The sequence below is a fragment of the Callorhinchus milii genome, unplaced genomic scaffold (genome assembly GCF_018977255.1).
Source record: "Callorhinchus milii isolate IMCB2004 unplaced genomic scaffold, IMCB_Cmil_1.0 Scaffold24, whole genome shotgun sequence".
Lineage (NCBI taxonomy): Eukaryota > Metazoa > Chordata > Chondrichthyes > Chimaeriformes > Callorhinchidae > Callorhinchus > Callorhinchus milii.
The window spans coordinates 8,199,039-8,217,301 of record NW_024704765.1 but is presented as its reverse complement, the minus strand read 5'-3'; the positions used below and the strand labels follow the sequence as shown (position 1 = coordinate 8,217,301).

The 18,263-nt window shown below is 49.1% G+C and overlaps 1 protein-coding gene across 1 annotated transcript in view; it reads right to left on the bottom strand.

Annotated features, from left to right (window-relative positions):
- prdm16 (PR domain containing 16) overlaps positions 1 to 12,923 on the bottom strand; it is a 113,557-nt gene extending 100,634 nt beyond the window's left edge. Inside the window, exon 1 of the mRNA XM_042343565.1 lies at positions 12,744 to 12,923. The gene's annotated coding sequence lies outside the window, so the exon portion shown is untranslated. The remainder of the gene's footprint in view (positions 1 to 12,743) is intronic.
- Positions 12,924 to 18,263: the final 5,340 nt, after the last annotated feature.

The following is an 18,263-nucleotide window of genomic DNA, read 5'->3' as shown; positions in this document are numbered from 1 at the left end:
CCTCTCCTTTTTTTCTCTTTCTCATTCTTTCTTTCCCTTTCACTCCTTTTCTCTCTCTCTTTCTCTTTATCTCTCTCTCCATCGCTCTCTTCCTCCCTCAACTTTGGTCCTGAAATGACTCTCTCGATCCCGTGCAGCTTCTTACACACCTCACCATCCACCCACTATCTGCTAGTGAAAGCCCCCACCAAAGCCCAACACCACCCCCCCACCCCAAATTCAAAGTCCCTGACGCAGGATTGAACCCACGACCTTCCAACCGAGAGGCGAGCGAGCAATAATAATAATAATAATAATCCTTGCATTTGATGTAGCGCCTTATCACAACTTCGAGACGTCTCAAAGCGCTTCACAGAATATATTGTAAAGTGAATCGACTGTATTTTTTGGAGCGAAATGATGTCTCTATAGACAGCTTTGTTATACAACGTTCTGAAGGGTGTATACCCTTATTGCCGCCCCCAGAGATTTTTGAGTAAATAAAACGTAAATCCAGCAAAAATTCTCTTTAAAACAAACTCAGTCATTGTCTCAATCCCAGTTTCCCACTCAACCGATAATAATCCACCTCTTAATTTTTTTTTGCACTCCATCCATCATGTTGTATTATTCTATCAGACTTTTGGCTTATAAACGATCCACTTTTTCCACCAACTCGCTCTTTTCCAGTATGTTATTTAAAGGGCACTATTGTTCCTGCACTAACCCGCACCTCAATCCAATTTTCCGTAATTCCTTGTTGAGATATTTTCATCCAAATCTTAATGACTTCCTCCCGTTCTGCTCCCTGACTCCTAATCGTGATTTTTTTAATGTATATATATATGTATATATATGAAAGAATACATAAATATGTTCCGTTTTCCTTCATACTTTTAGATGCATCAGTTGTATCCCTGTCCAATTCATTGCAACTGAATTTGAATGGCATCTCTCACCTCGACACACTGACCTTGTATTTATAGGGTAGATTCCCGCAAACATCCCTGTGTCCCTATGTTGAACCCATTTAAGGTGTTGCACATTCTCAATGGGGTGCGTCTGACTGGAAGCAAAGGTGAGACCACCTCAGTTTGGGCTGAGGTCAAATAAACACTTGATAGCATTGACTTGGTGTGTGGTTTTGTTCCTTATACCAATAGCTTAGACCATGAATGATGAACCCTTCTCTTACTGCGGAGAAATGTTATAATCCACATTGCCGAATGGACTCTAAATCAATAATAATAATAATAATAATAATTTGGTCACTCAATCCACGACTATTTGTGGAACACTGCTGCGCGCAATTGGCTGCTGCGTTTCGCCCACAAAATACACAGTCAATTCTCTTTACGGTATATTCTGTGAAGCGCTTTGAGACGTCTTGAAGACTTGATAATAGTACTAATAATCCTTGCATTTGATATCATGTCTTCTATTGACCAAATTATAATTTTTTAAAGGAATTAATACCCCTGAAAAAGCGATCCACCAATCGACCTACAACCGGGTACGTTGATAAGGGCGCTTGTATCAAATGCAAGGATTATTCATATTTATTAAACCTTTCACGGGGGAGGGGAGGGGAGGGGGGGGGGGAAGAAGAAAGGAAAGAAGAGCGAATGAAAATATGAGAAGGGGAAAATAAAATAATTTGCTACCCCCCCCCCCCGCGAAAAAGAGACTCCTTCCACTTTCCGAGGAGCTTGTTTTGCCGTGGGCCCGACAATATCTTGCACAAAATGCAAATGAACCAAATCTCTCTGTACGGTAAATGGGAACGAGGTAATTGCTTCCATATTGGGAGTTCAGGGCGATAATCGCTGCTCAGTAAACAAGAAAATATTATGTGTCTGTAATCAGCTCACTTATCTTCCATGGGCTCATAAATACTGAACCCCCCCACCCCCCACCCCACTCCGCTCCTCCCCCGCCCCCCCCCGTCCCCCTCCCACATTGCGGGATTTACATTTCCCCAAAGGAAAAAGAGCTTTAGGGCTGGGGATGGAGAAGATGAAAGAGAGAGACGGAGTCACTGTTACTGTTTGATTACCCCTTTCTCCGCTCCCCCCTTCTTCCCCCAACCCCCGCCAGCCTCTCTTCCCGACATTTCCCATTTTCGATCCTGCTCTCCCGAACACGCTGGCTGGAGAGGGAGTGCCAGTGCAGGGGCAAAAGATTGTTGGGTTCAAGCCACACTCCCCACATCACATCGGGCCCTTGAGCTCACAATCTAGACTGGTTTGTGTGTGTGTAGAGAGTGGTGCATTATCAGGACCACCATCCTTACAGTAAGACGTAAAAACAGGTCCAGGGATGTTAATGATGCTGAAATGTTATTGGAACAAGAGAAGGGAGTTTCTCTCTCTCTCTCTCTCTCTCTCCCAGTATCCTGGCCAGCAATCCCCGAGACAAAACCGCTCGTTTGCTTCATGGCTGTTTGCGGACGTCGCTGTCAGTCAGTCTCAATTTGCAAGCCGGTCTCTTTCTAATAACTACGGAAAACCTGCTCCCAAATTAAGACGAAATTGAGGAATTTTCCACAGTTTAAAAGCTCAGTCTTAGCTCTTGAGCCAAAACGTTCTCCTGGGCTGAGACCAGGTGGAATTTCAGGCCTTTGGTCGCTGCTGGATGTCTTTAATGCTCAATTTAACTCTTTAATGGCGGCCTTCTGGTGGGTGTCTGCGTGTTCGCTGAGCCAGGGAGAGCTGTGGTTTTAGCAGACTGTGAGCACAAACTACTGCACAAAGAAATGGTGCCTGGGGCTCTGGGAACAGACTGGGCTGGCACTCGCTGTCAGGGGAACGTTCACTGGTGTAAGTTGTAGCCTTGGTTTACAGTGTGAAGTGCGGTGCGCTCTGTGTAAACAGTTTGGAAGTTCGAATTCTCTGTGTTGATATAGCAGCGGGGAGTGGGGTGGGTGGGTAGTGGGGGTTTTGTGTGTGTGTGTGTGGGTGGGGGGGGGGGGGGCTGTGTGTGTGGGGGCTGTATGTGTGCGCAGGGAGAGGGGAGGAGACCGTGTTCGTGTGTGTTTGAGTGTGTGGCAGTGTGTGTGTGTGTGTGTGTGTGTATATGTGTGGAGGGGGGTGGGGGGCGCTGTGTGTTTGTGTGTGTGTGGTGGGGGGGCGGGGGTGTGGGTGGGTGCTGTGTATGCGAGGGTGCTGGGTGTAAGTGTGGCGGTGTGTGTGCGCGTGTATGTGAGGGAGACATACACGCAGACGGACACACACACACACGCACATACAAGCAGATACTGCCCGCTCTCAGCCAATTTGACACTCTCTTTTTCTCTGCGCGCAAAGTAATGGTTTCAGCTGTTCTCTCTCTCGGTCCCCTTATGTCCCAAGCTCCAGGGGGACAGCGAGAGGCGGGGAATAGCCCCCCAGCCCTCACACAACCCCGGTCTCGGCCCCACGCACTGTCTCTCGCCTATGACTCGGCTTCTCCCAGTTAATTGAGGGGGAAGTCGCAATATTAAAACATTTACAAAAGCCCAAATTAAGCTCTGATATTCTACCCAGCCACTAAATGGTAACATGTGATGCTGGTTAGAGAGTTCACAATGACTATTGTAAGGCGAAATGTTGATGCCCTACACGCAGGTAGACAGACACGCAGACAGAGACGCCCACCCACGAGTGAACGCATACACATTTGCGCACGCAAGCACCTGCCGTAACACGTGCGCTAATGAGCAAAGGAGGGGAAGCCCTAAGAAGCAGCGGAGTTTTAGTCCAAGGCTCATCGACTGATTTGAGGACGGAATGCTTATGTTCTGTGAAGCGCTTTGAGATGTCGGAAAGACGTGATAAGGCACAATATCAACTGCAAGGATGAAACTGCTTCAGATGTAACAGTAAACCGAGCTCCCCGTCCATGCCCTATTCGGGCGGACGTTAAAGATTCCGCAGCCCTACTTGAAAAGAGAAAGGATTTTCTCCCTCCCCCGGACAATCCCTCAGATAAAACCTCTCCTCCACTCCGCAGCTGTTTGTGGGACGTCGCTGTGTAGCGAATCGTCATTGCGTCCACAAAATACACAGTTCACTTGGCGAAATACTTTGCAGTAAAATCCCCCCAAATCACCCGACAATGTGGCAAGGCAACTTGTGTCAAATGCAAATAATATTATTATTATTTATTAGAATCGTCCCCCTCTCTGCGACTTGAGGGCCCCAGGTGGATGACTGAAAAGCTCCTGGCACTTCACGAGAGGAAACAAAAAAAAAGAGGAATTTCCTCCCAATTTACGGGAAGAAAAGAGGAATCCGAACCTTTTCAGCAACTCTGAATAGCTTCCCTAATTCAGCCTGAATTGTGCAAAAGCCTCCATTTCCCGTCCCGCTCAGTTCCTTTCAGGGATTTCTGACTTCATCTAATGCACTAACAATTTTAAGCACCAGTTCCAAGGACTGTCCCTTTCTCTCATTGTGTTGAGAACTTTCACAGGCCTGAGTGTCTGCTCTGCCCTGTACTTTATCTCCTAATTAACCCGCTGCCCTGACCAGCAATCGGCCACCTCCATCCGTTTCCTTGACCTCTGCCTCCCTTTTTAAACCCCGCTCTTTCCAAAGGTGTTTTGACTCCTCGAGGTTCCCCTTGGAGCAGCTCACACCCAACGCACCTTGCACTGAGACAGCAGAGAGGGTGGGGGGGCGGGGGGGGGTTTGGGGGGGTGGGGTGGGGAAGCGCGGGGGTGGGGTGTCCTTGTCGGAATCGCTGGCTTCAGATAAGACATTAAATCGAGGTCCTGTCTGTGTCTGTTCAGGTGGACGATAAAGTTCTCCCGTGGCTATGGTCGAAAAGAGAAGGGGCCTTTTTATCCCCGACAATCCCCGCCCAGTTGCTTTAAATTAATTTACTTAATTTTTTTTAGTTTGGAACGCTCTTCTGAGCTCTACCGGCTCGGGTGGTCCCAGCTTGGTAATCAGCAGGGAAGCTTGCCAGCGTTCAATGTCTCCAAGCCTTGGCTCTCGCCAACCTGCGCCTAATACTTTCCAGAATTAGGTAAGCGGCGTGCATCGCTCCAGGGAGAGAGCGCGTGTGCATTGCGTTCCAACAAATCTATCTCTGGGATTTCCATGCAGTAGGCATGGGATGCGTGGAATGCTCAGCGTGGTTTGGATGGTGAGGGGTTTCCGCCTGTGTCGGACACCCGGCTGACACCCGAAAAAAAATTCAGCTGTTTTAAATGCCAGCGGTAACCAGTCAGCACGCGCCTTCCGATAAGACATTAAACCGAGAGGCTGCCCGTGCCTGCTTGGGTGGATGGTAAAGATCTCCCGTTTTGCTGCTCGAAGAGAGAAGGGGGCCCTTTTTTTTTTTGCCCGCTGCATTCGCCGGCAATTCCCCCGGATGAATCGATCACTCACTCCCGCGGCTGTTGGTGGGACGTTGCTGTGCGCAAATTGGCTGCCGTGTTTGCCCACAAAACACATTGCGTACCTGACAGCTAAATCAGACGCCAGGCATTTGAAGACTGAGGCTGGGAGACCTTGGGAAGGAAATATCGTCTCTCTGAAAATATATGTACAAGCGCGGGGGGTGGGGGGGATATAAAATAAATCTGTCAGCTAATGACCGAGATAAAATCTACCTTAAAAACGACAAATAATTTAAAATATGCTGTTGTTTTATTAATCTGTACCATGGCTCCGGTGGGTCAGAGATTGACAGCCACAGAAAAAGACTTAAAGACCTGTCTCTTTCTGTCTCTTTCCCCTCCCCTGGACTCTCTCTCTATTTAGCCGGCAGAGGTTAGTGGTGAACCGTCAAGTTTAAAGACAGGAAAGAAAGAAGGGAAGACAAGCAATGAGGTTCAGTGCGTTCACTCTCTGTAATCTTTCCATTGGAACCGGACCCATCAAGTTTCAGTCGGCAGTTTAATAAAGAGCAGGAATTCCATCACGTTTATTTTATCCACTTTCTCTCCTCTTGTGCAACGGCACAAAATCAGACGCTGCCTTCAGATGCTCTCTCCCCCCCACTTCCAACTCGGATAGGCAGGATTATCTGCACCCCCCCCCCCAACCCACCACCCCCTCCCCTCCCCCCTCCCTCCTATTCTTGTGAAAGCTAAATAACTAGGTGTCTGCCTTGAGAGGGGAGCAGCCAAGCTTTTAATCCCTCCCTTCATTCATGCTCCTTCATAATGTTCTTTCAGGGACCTCGCTGAGAATCTGGGACAAAACCCTAGGCTGATAAATTAGGTTGGAGTGAAAAAGTGAAGACTTCTTGTAAAAGGTCAATCAAACTTTGTCCTGATGAGGATTTATCTGCGATGCAGCTGTGGGTTTACAAAGCCTCGAATCTAAACAGGAGAAATCCTCACCGTGCTTTGCTAAATAACTGCACAGATAAGACATAATAGAATTTCCCCCCTGACCCCCCCCCACCACCCCCCCCCCCCCCTGCCCACAACCCTCTCTCTCTCTCTCTGCTCAGATCTCACTGATAGTGGAAATGTGGAGCAAGACAACGGAATGAGATGGAGTGTGGATTTACGTCTGGTTGACAATATAAGGGGAAGCTAAGCTTGCAGCGGGGGTGGGGGGGGAGGTGTGGGCGGGGGTGGGTTGGGGGGAGTGCAGAATGGAGGGGGGTGGGGGGGGGTTAGATTTGCTTTTGACCTTTCGATGGGCCGGTCGCTTGATCCAGGCGTTCTGCCGGAACAGGACTGACGTTTACAGTAAAGTGACTGTGTATCGTGTATTCTTACATTCGATCTCACTTGGGGGAAAATTAGCGACTTCTCTGTTTTCCGCGTGAATCGGAAAGCAAGCAGTGCAGCGCGCTCGCTTTCTGTAACCTTTCCATTGGACCCGGGCACATCAAGCGCTTTGAGACGTCCTTCCGACGTGATGAGGCTCTATACCAAAGGGCAAGGATCATCATTATTATACTAATATTATTATTATTTATCTTACTCATCAGAGTCTCAGAGCTCTAACCCGGAGAATTTCCACTCTCCTCTCGCCTGGCCTGCGCTGACAGTTCCTCAGAAACCACTCGCTTTCTCTCCCTCCCTTTCACTGAGGTGTTTAAGTGCTGAAAGGCTGCCCTCGTGTTACAGACGCCACTCAATGAACTGTGAAGAAACATCCATTCCCTGTTGGCTAAAAGCTTGCGTTTATTCCAGGCAGGTCCCACGGTTAACTTACTTTTTTCTGCCTGGGTCTTTTCTTTTTTTATCTCTCCCTTCTACCTTCCCTTTCTCTCTATCTATCTTCCCTCTCTCTCTCTCTCTCTCTCTCTCGCTCTCTCTCTACTTCCCTCCTCTCTCCCCCTCTATCTTCCCTGACTCCCTCTCGCTCTTTCCCCGCCTTAACTAATCTTTTGGCACGACGCCCGTTATCAATGAAACATTTCAAAGCCCTTCTCCCGGGATTCGCTGGCGAGTGTAGTGACTGGGTATTTACGAGCCCAGCGAGGTGCCACAAACAAGGCATCTTTCGGTCATCTTTCCCCCTTTCTCCCCACTTGGCTCCCAACCCTAGCTCAGGTGCCAAGCCAGGAATGTTAAGCATCAGCCTGGATGCTAAGTCCCGAAGTCAGGGGCTCGAACCCACAATCTCCTGACTCGGAGACGTGAGACCTTTCTTCTGAGCCAGGCTCTTTTGAGACCCACTCCTCTCCTCTCTCTCTTCTCCGCCCCCCGCCCCCACCCCACCACCCATTGTAGCTTAATTATTGGGATAAACCGCAGCATGATAAATTCCATTATTTGCTCAGAGAATGACCAAAATCATTGCTTTTTTGACCCTTGGGGCAACAGAGCAAATCCCTCGGTGATTTATATGAGAGAGTGTGACTGCTGGGTTCTGTGTCAGCAAGCCAGGGAATAATAGAGCTCCAGGGCTGTACACAAACTCAGGCACATCACAGTAAATCAAGCCTGTCATTTTTCCCCCCGGCTGCATCTCCCACTGAACTTCTCTCCCAGCAAAAATCATACGTTCTGCCCGGAGAAATCCGATCTCGTTGCCCAGCCTCCTCTGTCAAGTCCATGTCTTGTTTTGGTTTGCGTCACGGTTGTTCAAGGGTAGAGGGGATGGAGGGGGGAGAGTGGGTGGGTGTGGGGGGGGAGAAGTCACTCACTGGGAATGTGGTATTTTAATGGGGGAGGAGGGTGGGAGAGCGGGAATGGGGTAGCAATTGTTTCAATTAGAAATCCTTTCTATACGGTTCATGTTGGGAGGACGTCCCAAAGTGCTTCACGGGGTTTTAACGTAAAGTGGAATGATTGCGTGTTCTGTGGGCAAACCCGGCAGCCAATCTTGCGCACAATGACATCCCGCAAACAGCCGCGAAGTCAATGACCGATGTTATCCGTGGGATTCTCGTCCAGGACATCAAACGAGAAACTCGCCTCTTTCTTCCAACAGGTACAGGCGGGAATTTCTTTGCACGCCTCATCCAAAGGACTGCGCCTCCGACAATGCAGCTCTGCCCCCTCACCCCCCCCCCCCCCCCCTCCCCAAGCTGGATCGTCAACGTGGAGTGGGGGTTCAGAGTCTCCGACACTTTGATTAATAACCTGACTAGAGAAACAGAGGAGTTGGGGGTGTAGGGAAGTGAAGGCAAACTAGTTAACTAAGACACCTTCGTAGGGTTAATAAATAGACAAATGACTGGGCATATGACACATCTAACCCCAGATGATTCATGCAGGAAGCTGCAGACAATACTTTGAAAACTCTATTAATAATCAACTAGGTCAATTATAACACCTATATTATTAATGGCCCCTTTGAATGCTGCCGGATGACAGTTACCATCCAAATAAAAGTCTTTCATTGCAACAAACGGAGATGAGAGGGTGGATGTGTTAGTTTATTGCGGGGGGGTGTGTGGTGGGGGTGGTGGGGGGGGAATAGCGAGTGAGATCAATATTTAAGGGTGTTTAAGTTGGAGGTTAAATAGCCCGCCCTTGTTGACATGAACGTTAACTGTCACACGGGGATAAGAGGACAAAGGAATGCTTCAGAGAGTCAGTACCTGGGTCACATGTATGTCTGTCCCGTGTTCCGCTGCAACACGTACCACTGTCACTAGCGGAATTATACAGCAAAGTGAATTGACCGCGTGTTTTGCGGGCGAAACGCGGCAGCCAATTGCGCACAGCGGCGTCCCACAAACAGTCGTGGATGGAGTGGCCGACTTACTTTATTTTGTTTCGTAGGAACGTGTACCCCGTCACGTGTGTCTCAGTCACTCTTTTTCTGATAGCGCCACAGGATCAGTAACATCCACCTGTTCAGAGCCATTTGGGTCCTCAATTCAACATCTCATCTGAAGGACAGTGCCGCCAACAACACTGCAGTGCCCCCAGTATACTGTGCCAGAGCTCAAAATTTGGGCTGTCAGCTCAAAGTCCTGACGTACCCACGATCTTCTGACTCAATAGGCGAGAGTGCTACCAACCCGAGCCAAGCTGGCATCTGTTTACCCTAGTCACACATCCTCGCAGTGGCGGTGTGTACCTGGCAGGCGTTGTCAGCTTTGAGCATGTGGTGGATTCTCTCCAGCAGGAACTGAGGCTATCTTTCGGTCCATGAGTCTCGATACGTACAGGACAGGAAATCAATAAACTGCAGCTTCAACCCACCAAAGCACATCAACACAAGTGAGTGTTTGAGCGACGGTATCTCTGCTTGAGTCAACAGGTTAGAGAGAAACAGAGGAGCTTCGGATAAGGACACGGAGTCAGTGTGGGATACTGAATGAGTAGATAGTGAGTCCTTCAATGGATCCATAACATAGCCAAGACCAGATAAAGATATGGTCAGACTCAGGTGCGTGATTGGAAGGGGGAAGGAATCACTGGGTGTGCAATACAGAGGGAGGGAAGCAGAGAGAGAAGGAAGGAAGGGTGGGAGATGACTGGATCACAAAGATTGCCCTGGGCTGTATGGGTCAGTCACACCAAACAGTGTGATTTCCCACTGGGCCGCTAGGGGGAGATATGGGTTCCAATACACTGTCTCTTGAAGCAAACCCTGGGGCAGGTTTCAAGCCTGGGTTGGAAGTACTTGCTACGACTTATCACCACGCACTTTTACAAGGCAGAGGTCGGTGCGTCTGAGACACACCAGCCCGCCAATAAGAGACAACGTCATTATAGACTTACAATGTGCTTTGAAACGAGCCTTATCCAACAGTGAAGACGTTAAATAAGAAGCAGCGCGATGGAAGGGGTTGGGGTATCGATTTATGGCCATCGCCAAAAAGGGAGAGATGAGGAGATGACTTATTTTTACACAAACACGCAGCGTTAAAGAGCACCAGCACAGGTACAGTGGGTCAGACGGACTCCTCTGCCGCGATCTGCTCGGGTAAGGGGGCCAGCGAGGTGAGGCTTTGTGCGCTGGCTCAAGCCTGGGAAGGTCGATTAAATACCTGGGTGAATCGCTGGAATATTTGTACTGCGCTAAGGTGTGCCAAACCATCCTGGGTCCAACTCTTTCAATAGATGTTATCAGCAAGAGAAAAAAATCAATGCCTCGCATCCTTTTCGAAAGAGAGAATCTGGACTTTGTTTTCCTCACCCATGAGATGTCCTTCAACTGAAATTTGGAGATTATCTATAGTTTTATTATATGGCAGATGTCTCCATGAGCACGAAGATAGCACCTGGATCCTTTTATCATGCCGTCTCTCCCTCCCTCTATCCGAGCTATCAATAGGAAGAGGCATTGGATAGACAGGTTAAAGATTGTGCACAAATTAGTGTTCATGTCATTCCTCTCTACATCCTTTCCAATTTTTCAGCTGCATTCAGATACCTGTGACGCAGAGTAAAACCGCTGTGTGCGTTTCACCCACAGTATATTCCTTGAAGCGCTTTGAGACGTCTCGAAGACGTGATAAGGCGCTATATCAAATGCAAAGATTATATTATTATTGTCGTCCGTTTACAGATGCTCCCTAACAACGTTAAAAGCAATGTTACTGAGCTGAGCTGGCTTGCAAAGGAGATTCTGCATGATATATTAAACTATATATTAAACAATGTTATGTTTGTTGAGTTGTAGATTATTATCTTCTTGTTTGGACTGAGCCATTCATTTAAGTCCCGTCTAGCTCGCAATTAGGGCGGACATCAGTTGTTGTTGTTGTTGTTGCCGAGGTGGGTGGGGGGGAGGTGTCTCACTCCCTCAGGAGCCAGTACAGACAGACAGACAGACAGACAGACGGAATGTCACACAGGAATGTCTCACTCATCGCTGCTCTCAGTCAGACCTATCTGTGTGTAGGGGTGAACGACTTGACTATTTACGGGTGTCTCACCTGAATACACGGGCAGTGTGTGAGAGAGAGAGAGAGAGAGGGAGAGACTCATTTAAATAGCTTTTGAGTAATGTACCTCTAATATTATGTCGCAATAAGTGCTATTTAATGGTTTTTAAATAGGTGATTTCTGCTGTAACACATTTATATCCGAGAAGAATAGGCAGAGAGTCGAGATGGCCTGGAGCGAGGCAGCCAGAGAGATTGAATTCTCTGTCTTGGTAGAATGAGTCTGAATTAACCCTGTGAGCTTCCTGGGACCTCAGTTGTTCATCCCAAAGCCCGCCAACCCCCTCCCACCCCCCCCCCCCCACTCCCACCCCCCTTCCCACTCAAACTCCACACCCCCACCCACTACCTGGGACTGAGTGACACAGAGTAATGCACACGTGGGAGTGAGTGACACACTCAGTCTGAATCCCCGACGACCTCGATGAGAGAGTGTTACGAACCCTTGTGATGGCAGCAAGACAGGGAGTCAGGACCATACACAGTGTACCTGCACTAGGTTGCTTGAAGCAGGTGTCGGGGTTTTACTGTGTATTGTGCGAGTATATTAATTAGTTCACTGGTACGCGATGGTGTGTGTGTGTGTGTGTGTGTATATGCGTGTGTCTTGGAGTGGGGAGGGGGGAGAGGGTATAACACACAAGGAAGGAATATCGCCCTGACGGCAGGATCCTGAGAGAAAAGGAAACACGATTGTGCAAAGCTCGAGTCACGTGAGTGTCCGTTATATAATGGTCATTGTTGTGTTGGGTTGAAAACAATGCTGGGATTGTCCAGCACAGGACGGACACTGAGCAGTTTTCCCGGTCTTATCGAAACACTGTTGCTCCCACAAAAAGGACTCTCTCTCCCTCTCCCTCTCTCTCTCTCACCTCCTTTCCCTCCCTCTCTTTCTCCCTCTCTCCCCAATGGGCGAGCTATACGATTTTAGCTGGTTAGACTCCCAACAGTTACCCCCAACTCACACTCCGGGGTCCCTCAAGCCTTGGCTCTTGCCAACCTGCACCTAATAATTTCCGGAATCAGGTCAGTTGGATGCTTCCCTCCAGGGAGAGAGGGCGCATTCCATTCCAACAATCTATCTCTTGGATGTCCACGTGTCGGTGGGATGCATGGAATTCTCAGTTTGGTTTGGAGACTCTTAAGCTACGGTGATGGGTTTCCGCATGTGTCAGACAACCGGTTGGTCTCCTGACTCTATCCCCCCCCCCCACCCCCCCTCCCACCCCTGGCCATTCCACTCGGCAAATGTGCTTCCACTTCCCGAACGGAGCTTTGCCCCTTGCTCGGATTTCCTAATTAAGAAATCCCTTAAGAAAACCAACGCAAAATGTCCCCTAGCGAAATTCAATTGAACAAAAAAAAGGATTTAACGTTACAAAAGCAATCAGACAGTTTGAATAAACCCCGATCACGACAATGATCGATTGATTGATCGATCGATCGATAATATCCAGACTGACCTCCCATCCGAAGTTCGGATCTTTCAGCGTTGACCTCTGAGCTCCAGTGTAGGGGCCGAATTTCTCTCCCACCTCTTTCTTCCTTCTGGCCCAGATCCCTAACCCTGCTCCGGGGATGGACGATTCCCTCAGCTCAAAGTCAGGCGGGATTGGAATGTCTTCGGGAATGTACACGGGGGCTTCGTACGGAGACCCCTCCTTGGGGGTGAACTCGTCGCTGGTGGGGAGGGGGGAAGGCGGCCCCACTGGGATGGGGGACATGATGCTGTCTTCGGTCTCCTCTTCGCCGCTGTCCCCGGCTGGTGGCTCGGGATCTGTCTCGTACATGTTATCCACCACCTCACTGTCACCTGGACACACACACACACACACACAGAGGAGAGAGGAAACAGCACCATTAGAACATGGTTGGCTTTGACTCACACAATCAACCCACTTTACAGTAAATCCTGCAAAGCGCTTTGAGACGTCTCAACGACGTGATAGTGCAAGGATTATCACTATCACCATCCGAAGTCTGAAATTCCACTTCATCTTAGCCCCAGGCAAACTTTTGGGACAAACACCAGGAAGTAATTCACCGGGAAGGGCGGCCGGCCGGCTTGAAAGCCGGGACTCACTTAGGAAATAGCTCGACGCTGTGATGGGATGATGGTCGAGCGGTGATGGCGTGAAGTGGGTGGGAGGGGGGTGGCGGGGTGGGTCGGGGGAACGATGGGAGATATGAGATCAAATGGACTGAAGGGACCTCTTCGCCTGGAAAAACAACAACAAGAACGACAAAAACAAATGGCATTTAGAGAGCGCCTTTCGCGTCGGGAGGACATCCCAAGGCGCTGCGAGGAATCTTGTGACTTTTTGAAACGGCTTCCAAATTACGGCTGAATTCAAAAATGTCACGGAATTTTACGGCAGCTTCGGTTTGCATTCGAAAACAAAACGTCCCTCTCGGGCTAAAATCGGGTGGAATTTCAGGCCTGCGATGATGAGCCACTATGGTTTACCACCACATTCTTAAGGAGCCACAAATGAAAGCTCTGTGTTTTGTGGGTGTGGTTTGTGGGGGAGGTGGGGAAGGGAGCTGTTTGTGGTGGGGTGGGGGGTGGGGGAGATTACATGGCTGGAGATGTGGTTGTGCGGAGTCAGTCAACGGGTGCAATTTGTACTTGTTATAGTTCCATCGCAGACTGTAATCATTTGCTAACTAGTCAGTAATTAGCTGCGGTTCCATCTCTCTGTGTATACACAGGGCTAGAACTCACATAGCTCTGTCCATCTCTCTCTCGCTCTCTCTCTCTCTCTCTCACGCTCTCTTTCGCTCTCTCTCTCAATGCCTTTGCCCGCTCGCTCAGCCTTTCTGCTTCCACTACACCGTCTGTCCAGATCTCGAGGAGTTGTATCTCGGTATATCAATGACTTGCATCGATACAGCGTCCTTCAAGTAGGATAGCGTCTCAAAACGCTGCACAGTGCTGGAGCCAAACACCGAGCTAGGGCGGTGGTGGAGGGGAGATGACCTTAGGTGTGGCCGAAGAGGAAGTTATTAGCTGGGATTGAAAGAGGGAGCGAATGGGGCAGATGGATTGAGACATGAAATTCCAGATGTGAGGGGAGTAGTGGCTAAAGGCACAGCCACCGATGATGGCAGCACAGATGGAGGGGTGGGAGGATGGCCTTGTGGCTAAGAGCAGGGGAAATTTTGTATCTTTCAGGTGTCTTTCGAGGGAGGGGGTGTATGTGTGTGTGTGGAAAGGGGTGGGTCAGGGGATCCTGGTTTGCGATTCCCTCTCTTGGCTCCCGGTCACTGATGTCAACTGTACATCTCAGTGCTCTTAAAGCGAGTCACTGTATTGAGCTTCAATCACTTGGCTCTGTGTGTGTGTGTGTGTGTGTGTGTGTATATACAGTGCAAAGCTCTTAATAACCGGACTTTAAAACATAACATGCTCGTGGCTGAGAGAGAGAGAGAAAGCCTGGCAGCATCTGATCCAACAAGAATAGGGTAGTTTGCAATTTACCAATTAAATACATCCCCCACATACTCTGGCTGAAAATGTAAAGGCATTTTTCTCCAGAATAGAATGCAATGAACAATCACATCTTTGTGGTAACTGTGAGAGAGAGGAGCCCAGAGGTGGGCATGTATTTATGACCAGCCTTTGATGGAATGGGTACATGGCACTTTCTACTGAAAGCGAAGGGTTGGCATTCAATGCCTAGGGAAGTTGGGCAAAGAGCAAAGCTTATATATAAATAAGTGCATATATATATGTATATATGTGTATATATAAAATCCTCTATGCCTGTTTCTTCATCATACCTCAGGCAAATCGCAGGCTAGGGACAAGACCTCTTTTCATGTGCCAGCTCGAACTGCAGTTTAAGGCTTTTGAAAAACACAGGCTCTGCACAATATTCCCCTTGTCTCAGACTTTCCATGACATCCAGACTGGCGTTGAGGTGTTGGATTTCTTTCTTAACCCCCCCTCCCCAACGCCTCTCACCCCTCCCCGAGGTAATTAAATGGGATCGCTGCGTTCAGGCACTGATTCCGATCTGATCATTACGCCCCGTGTCTCGGAACCTGGAACCTTGACTCCTTTTTCCTGTCCTGTGCAGAGACTCACTCCTCCTCTCCTCCACCCCTCCAACCCCCCCACACAGTCCCATCCTCACCAATATCCACATACAGTAGCACAACACCTAAGGGTGGTGGGGGGGTTGGGGTGTGTGGGAGGGAGGCAGAGGGGGATAGGGGAGGTGGGATGGGGACGCAGGAAACAGGGACCTTTACATAGCGATTTGCGGCCCTGATATTTTCCATGTCCTTAGGCTCAAAGCTTTGGTCTTCAAACTGATGAGAGATCAGAATTTCGAAAAGAAAACTGTCCAAAGCTCGGTTTGAATTTCAAAAGGGAGCACGGAAAATCTGGAATCCAGGTTAAAACTGGATTTAAGGTTTTTGTTTTTCCTCCCAAATTCCACGTGATTTCCCAGTAGTAAGATAACAGTCCTGCGCCTAAACTGGGTGGGAAATCCAGTTGATTTCTCCCCCACACACCCCCCCCTTTCCCTCTCTTTCTGAACTCAACTTCAGAGACCAGCAAACTCCTAGGAAGCGGGCTCTAACCCCACTCTGTGCTGAGCTAACTTGATCGAACAGTTTGAGGATGCGATGGGTGCAGAGTAGGGTTGGGATTCTGGAAGAAGGGGATCAGATGGGTTGCAGTGCCTACTTCCTCTGAATATCATGGATCCTCTATGTGTTCTGTACACAGGACGGGTGCATGGCTACCACATTGCAATAGGTTGGGTGAGTTCTCAAACTGCTGTCCACCTGATCGGCAGGGGTTGATCACAGCACACAGCCAGCTGTCCCACAGCGGAGGATAACTACTGACTGAGCTGGGCTGATGTGTGGCTTGTCCGTGGTGATGGGGTGGGTGGGGGGGGGGGGGAGAGGATGTGTTGGAAAAGTAGTTGTGTGAGAAAGGGTTAACAGGGGACCATTGGAAGCAAAGACCCAACAATCCTTGGGTGAGTGAATGAGTGAGTGAGTGAGTGAGGAAGTGAGTGAAGGAACGAAGGAACGAAGGAACGAAGGAACGAAGGAATGAATGAATGAATGAAGGAACGTGAATTGTTAACACATCTCTTGTCAAGCGGTATTCCGTGTTTTAAAAGCAGCGAGGCATACAGCGGTCAGTAACCACACCACTCTCGGGCGGAATCATCCGGAAGCCCCCAGGATCCCAGCTGGCCGGGGAGGGGAGTCTCTCAACGTCGCTTTATAATCGTTTCAGGAATTAAAAATTAGGCGAGTGTTTAATAATGGGGGAACTGGGAAAGACGATAGGACTCGAGGGGGTGGGCTGGCTCAGTCCCACTCCTTCTTCAAAGCCGATGTGCTCCCGTATGAGCTCTCGCTCTGTCTCTCTCTCTCTTTCCCTCTCTCTTTCCCTCTCTCTCTCTCTCTCCGCTCCGGTCTAAATCAAACTGGAAAATCCCCCAGTTTGAGAACACGACCAGTTCCTCGGGGGAACTTTCAGCGAGGATTCTTTTTTGTGGACCTGGAACGAGCGAACGCATACCGCAGGCTAACAGAACCACTTAAGAAAATATATCGGAAAGAAAGACATGGTTTGATACTTGCGGATAGGGCAGCATGCGTGGCGATGTGAGAGAGGGCCAAAATTCCTTCTTTAATTGCCTGGGGCCTGAAATTTCCCATGTTCTCGGGGGTTTACATGTTCTAAAGTTTTACAACCGTGCAGAAGTTTGGAAATATCATAACTTCTGCTCTGAAGTACTGGATTACATGTTCACGTAATCCATTCTCTAAACGTACACAGTGTAATTCAGGCTGTAACGTACACTGTGCCCTTCAAAGCCCTCCACTTCCTTGCTCCTCCCTACCTCTGTGACCTACTAACTCCATACCGGCCTGTCTGTTCCCTCCGCTCAGCGGGCTCCAGCCTGCTCCGTGCCTCCCAGCCAACCCCCACCACCATCGGTGGTCGGGTCTTTGACCTCTGTGCCCCCACTCTTTGGAACTCCATCCCACAGTCCTTTCGCCTCACCCCCATTCTTGCCTCCATCAAGGCCCGTCTCAAAACCCTCCTCTTCAACCGTGCCTTCGGTCACCTCACCTTCCTACCTCTACCCTCCACCCTTCCTGATCCCAAGCTCCAGCTCGGGTCCAAATCTCTGACCGTCCAGCACCTTGGGACGTCCTCCTGGGGTGAAAGGCGCTGCGTGAATAAATTTGTTGTTGTTGTTGTAATCCAGACTGTAACATACACGGGTTAATCCAACAACAATAATTTACACTTGGGTGGCGCCTTTCTCGTCGGGAGGATGTCCCGAGGCGCTGGCTCAGTCCAGCAATGTGCAAAGCCTTAACCAGTCTGGTAACACACACCGTGTAATCCAGGCTGAAACATACACAGATTGTAACATACGCAGTGAAATCCTGCCTGTGATGCTGCCACTTCAACTCATTGTCATTCCACTCATTGCTACTCCCTCCGGAGCCGGGCAGCTCCTGACGTTTATTAAAACCTCAGATTTATAGCTATGGGAAAAGACATTTTCACAAACATGATAAATATTAATAATAATCAATATTAACTTACATTTGCTAAATTGAGCTACAAACATTACCCTAGGGTGAAATCTCTCCAGAGCCCACAGCTGGCGTGAGACAGAAGACAGAAAGTCCAGAAGAACTCAGCCTAACTTTCCTTATAAGTGAATGGTAGAGAACAATTCTTGGTTATACTGTGTGTGTTTGTGTGTGTGTGCGTGTGTGTGTGTGCGTGTGGGGTGAAAGCGTGCAAGCTGGCAGATAACTAGAGCAGGGAATGAGCTAATGTAAAGCACAGTGTTTGGGAAACATTCGAGGTCTGTTTGAGGAGCTGTGTAATTGCATGTGCAACCGATATGCAAACCATATACACAGAGGATGTAGTTGCTAGACTCTTCCAACAGACTCTTTCCCCCCATCTCCACCGCCCACAC